Source organism: Pagrus major, chromosome 6, assembly GCF_040436345.1.
Source record: "Pagrus major chromosome 6, Pma_NU_1.0".
Lineage (NCBI taxonomy): Eukaryota > Metazoa > Chordata > Actinopteri > Spariformes > Sparidae > Pagrus > Pagrus major.
In genome coordinates, this window is record NC_133220.1 from 38,440,412 (window position 1) to 38,451,015 (window position 10,604).

A 10,604-nucleotide genomic window follows, 5' to 3' on the forward strand; every position below is an offset into this window, starting at 1 on the left:
CCCTTGAAAGGCTAGCCCCTGTCTTGCAAGATACCTCATAAATCCAATGATTTTCAAAAGGCAGTGCCTTGCCTCCTCCTGTGTTTTAGCCATTACACTTAGTAATTGGGTGTGAACTGGGGTTTTCTCCAGTGCATTCGTAGTAACAGCATGATTGTGTGCCTTGCTGGTTTGATGGCGATTAAAGCTGTCAACAGCATTTTTCCAATTACAAAAAGCATTTAAGCAGAAGGCTGGGTCATGCTTTTTTTCCAGAGTGGTCTTTTTGATGGTGTATGCTTTAACACACTCAAAACAAAGTACCTTTTTCAATGTAGGACTATAATGCAGCCATGGATACTGACTATACCACTTTTTCTGAAACCGTAACTTCTTGTTTGGAAGATGCTGTACTTCAATGAATTTTGGATCAGGCTGGTATGGCTTACTCCCCGTGTCCAGGACACTGCTACACTGACTTGATTGAGGGTCACTGTTGCTCACACTGACTGTGTCCTAAAGAGCAAATAAAATTTAAACCAGTCTGCACCTGCATCCGTTCATAACAATTCACGAGAGAGGAAGACATGTTTACATTGATAGTAAGCCATGGTAGTGTCTCATCACAGAACCATTTTAAGACCTCACCTGAAGCCCTGATGGTCCAGCTGTTGCTTCCTCAACCTACACTACATCTGTACTGGATATCTGAGTTTCCTGAATGTATTTCAAAATAATGCATCAGTGAATAAAATGTAGACCTTATATGATAAGTATATGCATTACACTTATCAAACTTATTAGAAAGAACTTTTGAATATTACAGGAATAGCCAAGGTTTAGGCTTTATGGAACCAACTTTGTTTATCATTCAAAAAAAGAGAAAAAAAACATCTCCTGATAAAAAATGCTAATTCACATTTACATTTAGGGCATTTAGCAGACACTTTTGTCCAAAGCGACTTACAATAAGTATATTTGTCACAAGAAAGAAACCACAACATATCACCGTCGATAAAGTAGAAAAGATAGAAACAATTCTCAAGCCCTCATCTGAGCAAAGTAGCTGCTTATTATCAAGGATACCATAAGTACAATAGTGCTATGATGTAAGTGCTAAGGGTAAGAACATACAAGTGCATATAAATTATTATTATTATTATTATTATTATTATTATTATTATTACATTATTTTTTATTTTTTTGGGGGGGTTGGGAGGGAGTCATGCTATGTGGGGTCGAGGTGAAGTCTGAACAAGTGAGTCTTGAGTCTTTTGCGGAAGATGGCGAGCGATTCTGCTGTCCTGACATTGGTCGGGAGTTCGTTCCACCACTTGGGCGCCAGAAAAGAGAAGAGTCGCGACTTCGCTGAACAACCTTTGTTTGCTCTCAACGATGGCGGTACCCGCCGGCCAGCTGATGTAGTAGAGCGAAGTGCTCACGCTGGGGCGTGTGGTCTGACCAGTGTTTAGAGGTAGATGGGTGCAGTTCCGTTGACGGCCTTGAAGGCCAGCACCATGGTCTTGAATCTGATGCAGGCCGCAACAGGAAGCCAATGGAGGTCACGGAGGAGGGGGGTCACATGGGAGAATTTGGGTAGATTGACAACAAGGCGCGCTGCAGCATTCTGGATACGTTGCAAGGGTTTAGTCGCAGAGGCTGGGAGTCCAGCCAAGAGAGAGTTGCAGTAGTCCAGGCGGGAAATGACCAGCGATTGGACCAGGAGTTGCGTCATGTACTTTGTGAGGAAAGACCAGATCCTGCGGATGTTGTAGAGGGCAAATCTGCAGGATGCAGGGCCATGTTGGAGGTGTAGGATAGTCCGTCATCGAGGATCAAGCCCAGGTTTCTTGCAGTCGATGAAGGCGATACCGTGACGTTCTCGACAGTAGCTGCCAGGTCCGGTCTTTTCCCAGGATGAAGAGGAGTTCAGTTTTACTGAGGTTGAGCTTGAGGTGATGCGCAGTTGTCCAAGCAGAGATGTCTGCCAGACATTCCGAGATGCGCGTGGCAACGTGAGTATTGGAGGATGGGGGAAAGGAGAGGAACAGTTGGGTGTCGTCAGCATAACAGTGGTAAGAGAATCCATGTGATGTGATTGCAGAGCCTAGTGATCTAGTGTATAATGAACACAGAAGTGGTCCGAGTACTGAGCCTTGAGGGACACCAGTTTCCAGGGAGCAGAGTTTGGACAAGGAGCCATTCCATGTGACCGGAAAGGTGCGATTTGTCAGGTATGATGCAAACCAGGGTAGAGCAGATTCAGCAATGCCAAGTTCAGCCAGAGTGGAGAGGAGGATTTGGTGGTTGACTGTGTCAAACGCAGAGGATAAGTTGAGGAGGATGAGGACTGATGAGTGGGACGAGGCTCTAGCGGCACGGAGCGACTCAGACACTGTGAGGAGGGCCGTCTCAGTGGAGTAAGCAGTCCTGAAGCCTGACTGATTAGGGTCTAGGAGGTTGTTCTGCGAAAGGTAGGAGAACAGTTGGTTGTAGACAGCATGTTCCAGGGTTTTAGAGAGGAACGAGAGAAGAGATACAGGTCTGTAGTTTCGGATGTCAGCCAAGTCAAGAGTGTGTTTCTTTAGGAGTGGCTTTACTGTAGCTGTCTTGAAAGGAGCTGGAATACAGCCTGAAGTGAGGGAGGAGTTGATCAGAGTGGTGAGGAAAGGCAAGATGTTGTGCGAGCTGTTTTGGAGAAGAGAGGAGGGAATCGGGTCGAGGGAACAGGTGGTGGCACGGTTAGACATCACTAGCATGTGAACATCTTCAGAGGAGAGGGGGCTGAAGCAGGTAAAGCTGTCATAGGTGAGGGTTGGGGGAGGTGCTTTCTGGGAGGGCATAGGAGTGAGTGAGGAGCTGATGTCTTTTACTTTCTTGGTAAAGTAAGTTGCAAAGTCATCAGCAGTGAGGGAGGAGGGAGGGGGAGGGGTAGGAGGGGTGAGGAGCGAAGAGAATATGGAGAATAGTTTCCTGGGGTTGGAGGCAGAGGAGTTGATCTTTGACAGGTAGAACGCAGATTTGGCTGCTGAAACCACTGATGAGAAGTCGGGCAGGAGGAGGTGGTAGTGAGCAAGGTCATCAGGATGATGTGATTTTTTCCATTTTCTCCCTGCTCTCCGATCTGTTGGTTCGCAGCGGTTCAGACAGCCGGGGGGTGATCGTGCTGGTTGGGAAGTGAGGGGACAGGGAGCGTTTAAAGAGGAGGAGAGGGTAGATAACAGAGTGGAGGAGGCTTCCTCGGTGGACAGTAGAGAGAATTGTTCTGTGGATGGTAGCAAGGAGAGAACAGTTGATGAGAGAATGGAGGGAGAGAGGGATTTCAGGTTGTGGCGGGTGGTGACCAAGCCAGGTGCAGGGGCAAGGAAAGCGGTGGACTTCAAGGGGAGAGAGAAAGTGACAAAGTGGTGGTCGGACACAGTGAGCAGGGTAACAGAGAGTGTCGAGGTACTACAGGACCTTGTGAAGACAAGGTCAAGTTGGTTCCCAGCCTGGTGGGTTGGTGGAGAGGGGGAGAGTGTGAGGTCAAAAGAGGAGAAGAAGCTGATGAATTCAGATGAGTGCAGCTTCTCTGGGGGGATGTTGAAGTCACCCAAGACGACAAGCAGTGTGCCATCGTCAGGGGAGCAGCGTAGGAGTGCGTCCATCTCATCATAGAAGTTGCAGAGAGGACCGGGAGGGCGATAGATCACCACAATGTTGAGCTTGAAAGGAAGAGTGACAGAGACAGCATGGAATTCAAATGCAGATCTGGGTAGGTGGTCGAGGGTAAGGACCTTGTAGGACCACGTGGGTGTGCTAATGTAAAATAAAACCCAATCATCCTTCAATTTCATTGCTGATATCTCATCACAGAACCATTTTAAGACCTCACCTGAAGCCCTGACGGTCCAGCTGTTGCTTCCTCAACCTGCACTACATCTGTACTGGATTTCTGAGTTTCCTGAATATATTTCAAAATAATGCATCAATGAATAAAATGTAATCTTTATATGCATTACACTTATTTAACTTATTAGAAAAAAACGTTTGTATATTAAGGGAATAGCCAAGGTTTAGGCTTTATGGAACCAACTTTGTCATTCAAAAAAAGAGAGAAAAAAAAACAACTCATGATAAAAAATGCTAATATAAGGTAAAATAAAACCCAAACATCCTTTACTTTGATTGCTGATATCTCATCACAGAACCATTTTAAGACCTCACCTGAAGCCCTGACGGTCCAGCTGCTGCTTCCTCAACCTGCACTACATCTATACTGGATTTCTGAGTTTCCTGAATGTATTTCAAAATAATGCATCAGAGAATAAAATGTCATCTTTATATCCATTACACATATCAAACTTATAAGAAAGAAAATTTGGGTAACATTTGAAGAATAACATCTTGACACCTTTAATTATGCAAGTCCAACATTTATTTTCAAAATAACCAGCATGATGATGAGGTTACAACTGCAAGGCATCCTAAAACAAAGAACTGCAATGCTCATGCCATCTTTATTCCAAACAAAATTGCTGATTGACATTTTCAACACCTCACCTGAATCTCTGTTCCTGATTCATCATCAGCCTGCTCTACATTTGTAGCTTCATGCTGCTGTTTTTCTGCACTGTGTGCACACTGTAAACCCTAATAAGTTCACAGAACTCAAAAATTATTTTGTAACAGATTACACAAAAATATTTTAGTGATGTTTTTAAATGTTTTAAGACACATTTATGTAATTTCTACATGTCAGTTTGCAGAATAACAACTCAAGTAAACTTCATAAACAGGTCCTGGGGGGTATTCCAGAAAGGAGGTTCAACAAACTCTGAGCCTAACCCTGAACTCTGAGTTGACTTACCCTGTGAAGTGAAACTCTGAATTTTCAGTTCCAGAACAGCTGATCTGAGTTAGGTAAGTCGACTCTGAGTATGTTAACTCTGAGTTGAGCTCGTGCTGACGACAAGTAAAAAGCCACCATCAATGGAGCTCCGATACTGTGATTCACCATGGCAACAGGGGAGAAAACAGGAAGCAGACATTTTCTAGGAAAAAAAAAAAGTAAACAATTGCTGCCATAATAAAAATGACTGACAGAGTTTTAGATGCGGTCGTCTTTTCATTTTGAATTTAACATCACTTTCTTTTATATTAGCCTTTGAGGAAGTGGTTGAATGTTGTTCAATGTTTTGTTTTATTTTATTTTAGGGTGTTTTATTTTATTTTATTTAAATTCAGTCAGCTGAAAATGAAATAATGTTTATTCAGCCCCCTGGAATGGATAACTCAGAGTTTCCCTCATCTCAGGGTTCACTCTGAGTTTTCACATAACCTGCTTTCTGGAATACCCCCCTGGTTCTCCTAGAGTTCTTTGAGTGATGTCATATGTTTAAGCTGACTGAATAGCTAGGCAAAGGGATTGATAGTGAGGCCAGTACACTTACATTACAGGTCCTGAAGAACTTGGAGGCATCTTCACGCAGGTATACAGGAAGTGCACGAAGGACGAGGGCCCGTCTCATATTTACATCACGTTGTTCCTAGATGGACAAAGAATATCCATTACAAAAGTAATTACACAAATGCAGAGCAAACACTTAAAAAAAAAAAAATCAAAGTGTTAAATAGCTCCATATTCTGATGGTGGTCATTGCTATAGATGGTAGATTCAGTATTTTGGGTCACCATTTCTTCAGTAAAACATTTTTCGAATTAATAACTTTCTATTGTAAATACTTTAATAACTCACAAAGGAAAAAACTTAAAATTGTAAATCAAATTTTACGAAAACAGTAGTTATTTGGACTTCTTCAAATTGAAGCTGATAAAGTATCTTTTTAAGGTACCTCTTTCTGATAGAATACATCTTGTCAAGACGTCTATCTTTGATGAGATAACAATGTTGTTTTCATGGCATAATCACTTAACCTCATGGCACAGTCAAGGCAATTCACACTATGGCTGCTTACAGTTGTCTGCAAACAATCTGATAATAATCTGTTTCTGAATCATGCAAAGTTAAAAATTCACCTGAAGGTCATAAATCCTCATGAGCTTGGCTAGCTCATTCGCTATCTTGCCAGTCTTGGTGGCCTTGTCTCTGAACAAGGTGATGAGTTTAGGCGCGTGTCTGTCCAGCTCCTTGTAGAATTGATTGCGCAGGTTAACGTTGTTGATTAGGTGGAACTCTGCAAACACCTGTACATGGACAGAATTACACAGAAGTGTACAAAGATGAATTAGGAACAGAATTGTGAATGTATTTTAATCAGTTTTCAGTTGGCAGGTAGCAAAACATGCATTATGGGAAATGTAGTTCATCCAGGAAACCCGCTGATAACGTTACACCGTTGTAAGATGAAGTAACGTAACGTATTTGTCACATTCAACAACTTCTAACGTTACAATTACTTGGATTTGTAAACTATTTATAACAAATATTCACTGTGCACATTGTACAAATGTATTCCCAGTTCCAAATTTAAGACTATTTATCGAAATTCAATTAAAAAAAAACAAAAAAAAACGTTAGCGTTACTTACCAAAATAAAAAGTGCGCATTGCAAACAAATAAAAACAAATTAAACTGTGTTCCACATCCACACGGGCTAGCCAAAACTTCCCCGCATCAAGGCAAATTCAAGATGGCTGACTCAGCTTTCCTGAGGGAGAGATAAGACCCACCCACCAGAACGTCATGACGTTGGTAACATCATGACACTACTGTATGGTTCCTAAACTTTTTGAGCGTTCCACACAAATTAGCTATACAATATTGAGCCCTATTCAATTAAAGTGGCATAAATCTCAACAGACCTCAACACTTTATAGTTTGGTCAACTGCATAACGACATTTGACTGTTATGACCTTATTAGGTATGAGCTAGTACAACTGTTTGGGATTATAGTACAGTGATTCATAGTTACTAGCCAGTTACTCACTAGTTTAACCCTTGTAATTGCTAACATTGGTTGAAAGACTAGAGGGGACACAGTTAGCTTTATTACTACCCTCGAAACTTATACTTAACACCAGTTATGTTTTACACAGTAGAAGACTGGTGATATTATGCTCGGCTAGCATGTTTGCATTTGTGTGGGACCGCATCCACTTGTCTTCAAATCGACCGGCAAACATTACAGAACCCACAGTCAGTTAGCTTTAATACTAGCCTACGTTCACTACACTAACACCTTAATAACACTTTTCCATAGTAGAATGAGTGTTAATGTTAGGCTAGGAGGCTTGCATTGTGTGGGTAGTTAGCTAACTAGCAACAGCCTAGCAGCTAGGCTACTACTTACTCTCCGGGTGGTGAAATAGCTTCGGATGTCGCTTTTCTTTTTCGGTGGCATTTTCTATCTACAAAGCAGAAACACGGGCAAAAATGTTGAGACCAAACGAAATACTGATGTGAGGATTTACTTTCATGATTTCCTGGTGTATTTACATCAGCACAGTCTGCAACAGCCAGCCTGATATCTTACCGTCAGTCCAGCTATCTTGCAGCAACTCTGCCACACAGCGCGTCTTCTTCACGAGAGGTGACGAGAGGGGCTTTGATACCTTCATGTGCTGAGAACGTGATAACCCTTCAGCCAATCAAATGGCAGCATATCTAAACTTGTTGCCTTGCAGGTTACACTGAAGATTGCGATGAGAGGGCATGTCAGAAAAAATTGTTCTCTACTTATGCTTAATACTACGAATGAGTTTGCGAAAAAATATTATATTCAATGCATTATGGAAAAAAAAAATTGTTGTATTAAAATATATCAAAATATTGGTAGGGACAGCTCTGTCTTTCCCAAACTTTGGGTGTGACTTGTCCCTATCGTCTCTATGCAAACTTATGCCCTTGTAATCTAAGACTTTAATCGCAGGTTAAGTACAATACCAGAAGGCTTTATGAGTTTGGGCTAACAGATGGGAAAGGTATAGTGAAGCTGAGGTCTCTGCTCTGAAAATAAGCCGGAGTCACAGAGGAGATGACTCCATCTCATCGTCTTGACTTGCTGACTGATGCCCTCCTGCATTATAGACAGAGGAAATCAACTAACCTGGATTTTCCACTGCTGTCTAATCTGTCAAAATTCTGTGCTGGTAGTTCAATGTAAGTGTGCTTTTTTGTTTCATTTCTATACATTTTATGTCCTCTAGAGTTCAGCTGGTCACACACAAATTGGTCAACATATGGTCCATATGCTTGGACAAAACAGAGAAAATATTAATTCTCATTCAAGGAGAAATCTCATCAGTCATCAGGGAGGCACCAGGTAAACAATGAGCTTCAGAGGCATATTACAATAGTTTTGAATAGTATAATTTAAGATACCATTGTGCGTTTTACACAAAGCAGAGTATTTAGTATTGACAATTTTGTTTCATGTTATTTTTGTTGTCCAGTGTTGCTTTCCCTGGGAGATATGGAGAAATGGAAGGAAAGGGAGATGGAGCTAGCCTGACAGAAACCAAAACCAATTAAATATGGAGAGACTAGTGATTGAGTCTTGTCAGAAAGTCTTTGGTGCTTAGATTCTACAAGGAGAATTTGTGATCGAAGGGCATCAGCCCTGAACAGCAGTAGCAAGAAGAATCCCCCCCCCCCCCCATGGAGTCAAGACAGTGGTGGTGGTGGTTGATGACTCCTCTGAGATGGATAGGCTGATGAAATGATAAAGCTGATGAAGCTGGTGAATCTGCGAAGACTGGGCGGTGATGGTTGGATATGAGGTGGAGGGTGTGCGCAAAACAGCAGCATGAATGTACTAGAGGCAGGAGAAAGTCGTATTTAAAAACACAGCAGCAACATGCTAACAATGAGGGTGTGTTGCTGTGCTATTGGAATGATGTGCCTGGCTAATGTGAGCAGCTGATGTCAATTTACGGCCACAAATAATGACAGGCAATTATGAGTGAGCATGAGTGAGAGGCGTGAATGAAGGATGATATAGTAATTAAACTAAGGGTCTGAACATGCAAAAGATTAGTCTTCCTGTCTGAGCTTTTGCTAGAGCATTTTTTTCAAATCAGGAGGGACTAGAGAATGAAGTAAAGAAAATGTTTATTACAGCAGATGATGTAAGTGATAATTAGTCTTGTCAGAAAGTCTTTGGCACTAAAGGTGCGTTCACACCGGACCTTTTATTTTTGTTGCTGGCGAAGAGTTTACATATTAAGTCAATGCAAACGAGCGACTGAGCGATTAATTGCTCAGGCGAAAAATCGCTGGGGCTCCGAGCGACAGCGACCGAGCGACGGAGCGAAAAAGCGCTCAATCGCTCTGTCGCTCGAGATGAGAAATCCCAAGTCTCTGGCCGTCAGTCGCTTGTCGCTCAGCGCTGATTGGCTGTCGTAATCTATGTGTAACTATGACAACTACTAAAACCATGGAAACGTAATACAAATCCACCGGTCCGGAAGAGCAAAGCCGGCTTTATGTTGACACACACACACACACACACACACACACACACACACACACACACACAGCCACTCACCGGAGACAAATGGCCAGGCGCTCCTCAGCTGGGATGGAGCGCCTGTAGTTGGTGTCCAACCGGGCAATCCTGCCTCCGATTCTCGCCAACAGCTCATCAAACTGGGCCGTTGTCAGCCGCTTATACCGTTGAAAACAGTTGCCGTCCAGACGCAGCTCCTGGAATAGCCGGTGGTATTCACCGAGATCAGTGCGCATCTTGAGTATGTTGTGGACCCAAAACCAACGACGCTTGGTTGTACGGCGCTTGTGGGACTTCCACAACAGGTAAACGGCGGCAACAGGTACAATGTCAGCCATGCTGGACCAATACAAACGGGAAGAAATGAGCGCCTCCGAGCGACGTGACATTCACTGGAATCGCTTGAATGACGTCATCAGAGCGATCTGTTGAATTGTGCCGACGAGCGACTGCAGCTGAGCAACAGAGCAATTTTTTTGGAGCAACACGAGCGACAGCGACAAAAATAAAAAGTCTGGTGTGAACGCACCTTTAGACTCTACAGGGAGATTTTGTGATCGAAGGGAATCTGCCCTGAGTAGCAACAACAGCAAGAATCCCCCAATATACAGCCCAGTGTTTTCTCCAGAGGAATTCAAGAGCAAGATTCCATGAGAAGAAGCTGCATCAAAAATGAGCTCCTGAATATATCTCAAACTTGGACCTAAAAAGTGGGACATTTTGCAAAAGAACTTTCAACTATTCTTCAGAAAGGACTCTAAAGAAGAGGTAACAACATTAGTCAGCAAAACAGAAGAAAAAAATATCATCTTTGGATATATTTTTTAAATCAAAACACTGTCAACTAGCTAACTGTCAACTGTGTAGCTTGCTGTCAACTATGTAGCTTGATGTCAACTAGGCAACTACCTGCTACTGTTACCAACATTTCCAAGAAGAAACTACTAAAGACGATAACAGAAGAGATATTATATGAAGACAAGAAGAAGAAAAAAAGAACAAACAAAAAAAAGTGTTTAAAGGCTAGAAAAACAAAGTAAACAGTTAGCCTAGCCCCCTGTGGAGTAAACAAGTGGTCGCCATGGAAACCGGTCAGAAGGCAGCTAACAGAGCAGAGAGCAGGGAGGTTGAATACCCTGCTAAATGTAAGAGTACAGCAGCTAGAGAAAAACACA

At 42.6% G+C, this 10,604-nt stretch overlaps 1 pseudogene; it reads right to left on the reverse strand.

Moving 5' to 3' along the window:
* Positions 1-1,195: 1,195 nt before the first annotated feature.
* Positions 1,196-9,767, reverse strand: LOC140997988 (uncharacterized; annotated as a pseudogene).
* Positions 9,768-10,604: the final 837 nt, after the last annotated feature.